The following is a 6001-nucleotide window of genomic DNA, read 5'->3' on the forward strand; positions in this document are numbered from 1 at the left end:
AAATTTTTCGATTGTAGATTTTTTTTGTCTTTGTTTTCCTATGTCTTAAAATTAGTTTCATTTACTTTTATATAAGTGAAGGATGGTTGAAAAAAAAAAAAAAATCTATTTGACAAAACCTTTTCTAATATTTGTTGATTTCATTGGAACTGAGAAAAATATAGAAAAAAAAAAAAAAAAGTTATTTTTTATTATATTAGTATTTTTCATTTGTTTACATTTTTTTTGGTCCTTAATTTCTATTCTAATTTATATATTATTTTTCATTCAAATTTTATTAATTTTATTTAATACAAGTTACAAATTTTCTTATGTAAATTTAATTAACTTTTGTTGTTCATTTTTGTTTTTGGGTGTTCCAATATTCCTGCCACGGTTTTTTATCTCTTTCTTTTTTAAAAGAAAAATTAAACTACCAACATTCTTTTATTTACAAAATTAGTAAACATAATTGTAATCATATATCAGCATGCTCATTTATTTTAGAACACTTCTTTATTTTTGTCGGTGGTATCATTGTTGGAATATAATGAACTATCAGGAATTGAATTTTCTCCTCACAAAAGTGGTATCATTGTTGGAATATTTCATTTTAAACTACATATATGGGAACAAATATTTAACACGTTTTAATTTATAAGAACTAAAATTTATGAATTTTTAAATTTATTGGATATGTGGGTTTATGCTATTAAGTAAAACTATGGTTTAAAATGATTTTATGAACATTTGTCATTTTTGGTAGCTAATTTATTAATTAAGAGAGGAAAATAAAAGTTGTTGTTGATAATCTTTTAAAGACTTTTTGACTTAATTATATAAAAAAAAATTAAAAAATAATAATAATAATAACCCAGCGCGTAGCGCAGGCTCTTAGCTATTCCTATTCATATATATATATATATATAAAAGCAGAGTTTTGGCTTAGACAGTGCGTAGAATTGCGACACGTATTCTCAACTGGTCCTATTAGAAAGTACTTAGAATTGCGACACGTGGCGTTTTAAATGCTAGCATTTTAATGAGACAATTAAAACATAGGAGTTTTATTTGTAATGCATTGAGTTTCTACGAAAAGAAACTCTCAGTATTAATATTTCTTGAATTCAACGTAAAATCTACAAAAAAAAAAAAAGTAATCATTTGAATAAAAAATAATATATAAATTAGAAAGAAAAAAAAAAGGGTCAAAAACAAAAAATGGAAGAATATAAGCACCGGAAATAAAGATAAAAAAATAAAAAATATGAAAATATTATTATAATTGAAAATAACTATTCTAGCAAAACAAAACAAAAAATTATATATAATAGGGGAGTTTTAAGTAGGATGGCATAAAATTCCAACATATGGCTTTTTAAAATGACCCTTATCGGTAAACGTGCATTCCGATGAAAGTTACTGCATTTAAGGCTAATTGTTGAATTGAGATCCCCTCCAATTGAAGAGAAATTGGAGATTCTCCAATTGTTAATCGTGGCCTTTCATTTTAAATCTAATGGTCTATAAAATATCAGTTGTTTTTGTATAACCGAGGCATTAAATGATGGCTTTTGTGTCCCCAAGGGATAGCTCAATTGGCTGTGGACTACACCTAATAAAGCGGAGATCACTAGTTCGAATCCCCCTTCCTTTGCCTGGACATGTAAAAAAAAAAAAAATTACTCGCTTTTGTTTTAGCGAGGTTTAAATGATTTTATAGACCATTAAATTTAAGATAAAGGACCACGATTAATAATTGAAAAATCTCAAATTTTTCCTCAATTTGAGGAGATCCGGATCCAAAATTGCTGCGTTGAGTTGATTCCATCTCTACCCTTCTGGAAACGTGTGTTCCAACATAAATTCCCAAACTACAAGAAACTGAAACGGTAGTAACATAAATTTGCAAACTACAAGAAACGTAAACGGTACCGGTAAAAATTCAGTGCTTTTAGTTTTCGTGGCAACATGAATTCTGTATGCTTTCTTCTTTTATTATTTTCAACGCCATTTACAAAAACGAATCATGAATATTGTTCATATAGCGGTGTACATGTGGAGCGGATCTCCAAGAACGTCGATGTTACTCGATCTATAGCAGGCTTACTCTAGCATCTGCAGCTCACAGCCCCAATCAGAACCCTCAAAGACCTCTATCAGATCAAGTAAATTGTTCCTTTTTGTTTGCTTCCCTAGGAAAGAAAATAAGCTCAATTTCCTGGGAATCAAGATCGTGTGTGAAATTTAATTAAGATTTTCTTATCATGTAAATATATTTTGTAACATGTTGGCAGAGATAAAATGGAGTGCATTCCTCTCCAGGTTGAAGTTGATTAGATTATGCTATCACTAATTGGTATTATAGATTTCTTTGTTTTTTTTGTGGTAATTCTTTTCTGTTATTGTTTGGATGAGGCTCCGGAGGTGTTTGATAGAATGTCTCTCTAAACTCTCACGGAGGTTCGCATCGTCTTTGTCAACAAGGTTTCGAGTCCCGCTCTTTCTTTTATATTATGATCATAATCTGTCTTACTGAATTGCAAATGAAAGATCAGCACCAAAAACTTGCAGAATTAAACATTTGATGTCAGCTTAGAAGAAAATACTAATTTACAGTCAAAATTGAGATTTTCTTTTCGTTTATTTTGAATACCCATATATTTCTAAAGCCGTAAAATTAAACATTTGATGAGAGAGATTTTCCAATTGTTAATTTCGGCAATGATGATTTTTTAGTTTATATATATATATATCCACAACATTGCAATCACAATTTTATGATGTTATATCAAATTACTTTTTCGGTAGCCTATTAGTTAATATAAGTCTATGCGTGATAATGTGTTCTTTTGATAGTCACGGATATTTACAATATTCATTTAGGTATGTATAAGATTGGTAAAATTGGGTTTCTATGGTGGGTATAGTTAAAAGGTTGTTTTTAATTACTATATTAGCCAAAAAAAATATTTATAGTTTCTTTCGTTTTATACTACATCTATGGGAACAAATATTTAAGAGAAACTATAAAAATTATTCTCTCAACTATCTTTCAATTATCTCCATATAGTGAATGGGTGAATCTACCGTTGAATTTTTGTGGGACCCACATGAGTCCACAAATTCAATAGTGGATCAATTAGATTTACAAAAAAATAGATGGTTAAAAGATGGTTAAGAGAATTCTGTGTTTATTATTTATTAAGTATCTAGTTTTAATTCATATAAATAATATGCAGGTTTATACAGTTTAGTAAAGAAATATGGTTCAAAATGATTTTATGAACATTTTATATTTTTGGCACTAATTAGTTAATTGAGTGAGGAAAAGGACATTGATGATTACTTATAATCTTTTAAAAACTTTTCAAACAAAGTTATAATGAAAAAAAAGGGCACATAGCGCAGGTTATATGCTCGTTTAGTTAAGCATGGGGTAAAATCGTAGTTTAAATCATGCATTTAAAAAAAAAAAAAAAAAAAAAAAAAAAAAACCACACACATACCCTATTGCCTATGATTTTAAAAACGCAAATTTTTCTACATTTTCAAATCATAACAAATTTTTCTACATGTGTCAAATGTACTCTTAACAAATAAAAAAACAAAAAAAACAAAAGTATTTACAAATAACTTAACACATAAAACAATCAAAAACTACTTTTACATTTATGTCAATGATATCACCTTACAACCAAAAAGCAAAAATCACCATATAAAATTTTTTTATGGCAAATATGGCTTGCTTTACAAGAGAAAACCCAAATTGCCATCTGGCAGAACAGTCAAAGTATTTCTAGTACACCATAATAGTCTGAAATAAATATGGTTTTGATTATGATCAAGATATACTTTTATATAGATATAGTTCTGGTTAAGGTGATTCTCAAGATTTTATGTTTGAGTTTCTTATGTTCTAACATTCGAAATAATTTAAATATTATAATCTTATCACACCAATTAATCAATTAAATTAAAGATCTTTTGAATGAAAGATGACAAAGTCTGAGCCCTTAAATTTAAAATGATCGCTATAATATCAAGAACTCTACATGGGAGTTATTTTTAAAAGTTTAAACCCTTTTTTTTTTTTTTTTTTTAAGTCGAAAAGATCTAATCCCATTTTGGCAGAGGATCCTAATCTAATTTTAGTATTCATTTTTTCTAACATATTATGGTTGGTACTGTTGGCATCGAAAAACGCAAATAGCGAAAGGAAATAGTGAATTAGATTAAGGTTTCGATGATCTCCATGTCTATCACCTAGATATCGCAAGTCCTTGTTTGCTTGGAGTAATGCTAAAAATTCATCTTGTATCACTCTAAGAATGATGTGACTCTTAAAATCACCATTGGTGATTAAAATTTACATCATTTTTTGAATGGCACAAGAAGAACTTTTAAAATTACTCATTTGATTGAGTAGATGAGCTCATGTTCAAGCAAGTGGGCCTATTGAGGTTTCTCACAATTATCGGTTTGAGACAAACAATTATATCAGCAGAGATTCCAATCTTAATGAATTCTCAATTTAGTACAATTCAATGATTCGAAAAGATTATGAAAAGACAACAACGGATATGAATGATTCTTGTATTCTCCAAATCAAACTTATCTACAATTTGACTTTGATTTGGTGCATATATAAATCTAGTACCAAAAATTCGAAGAGTCAAGCCAACCATTCTTGCAACTATTCCTCATGTTCTTTCAACTCAGCTGAAGCCATCTTACACGGTGCCCTAGAAATAGGTGTTGTCCTCAAAAGGAGATTGATTGAAAATTCAATTTCTTGATATGGGGGAACCCTAGTAGATCATCTGAAAAAACATATGAAATTCTCTCATCACTACAGGGATATCACCTATTTACGGTTCATTCTTATGGTTATGGGTCTCCGCCACTACACAAGCCAAGAAGCCCTAGCACTCTTTTCTGTGGCACCTTTCGCAAGGGGCGTATACTCAGCAAAGCCCAATTGGTAGATAACCCACACCTTCTCAAATGTCCATTCAGTATGGTTGCTAGGCCGTCAAGTCGAAGCCTCCATTCTAGTGTTACTCTCTAGTCTTGTAATTTGACACCATACTTCATTTTCTCTGTAAATAGAATATTTACAGGTGGACTTTCAGTCATGAAATCACCAGGGAAACATATAATATATGAACTTCTCCCAGTTGTTCTACACAAATCACAAATTTACAACCCAGATTGTGCAATTATTTTCCGGCAGCCACCATCTCAAGGTTTTATGATCAGTTTAATGAAAAGATCAGAGACCCCATGAATAGAGACAAATTTACATCTTAAAAAGCGCATATTCCAACCAAAAATGTTCTTCATTAATTTGACATCACATCCACATCACCATATCTATTTTCTGGAAGCACCACTCCTTCTGAGAAGACAAAATTGTTCACTGCGCCAAAGACGCTTGCTATCTGCTTTACTACCATTTGAGAATTGGTGTTTGTTGGCAGAACAGACACAGGAAGAGTAGGCATACACGTGGGATGGAATTCCTTCTTATTAAAGGTTGGAGCATACAGCATGAGAACTGCCTGACAAAAAATGAATCTGCAAGATAACCGGGGGTTAAGCATTAAAAGAAACGAGAAAAAAAAAAAAAAAGAAGTTGTAAATGCATGCTCGCAACAAGAAATTTATCAATCAAGTAACTAAATAGATATCTAAATCCTGCCATGTGCAAAGTCCCACATTAGTTGTGTACTATCTGAAAAACTAGGCTATATGAAAGATTACAGGGAGATCTAACTGTCCAGTACGTGGAGCTCTATTTATATTAATCTTTTTGGTATATAGAGTAGATGTGACTAGCACTTCTCTATGTCATGACTTCTTAGAGAGGACTTGATATTTATTATATTAGAAATTATGGTATATATTTATTTAAGGATGGATGGGTTATTCATAGTTGTGACTATTATCATGGATATTAAAGGAACTCTGACTTGTTTTGAAAAAAAAAATTCAACAAGGTAATTGTAGTGCATAATAT

Source organism: Corylus avellana, chromosome ca7, assembly GCF_901000735.1.
Source record: "Corylus avellana chromosome ca7, CavTom2PMs-1.0".
Lineage (NCBI taxonomy): Eukaryota > Viridiplantae > Streptophyta > Magnoliopsida > Fagales > Betulaceae > Corylus > Corylus avellana.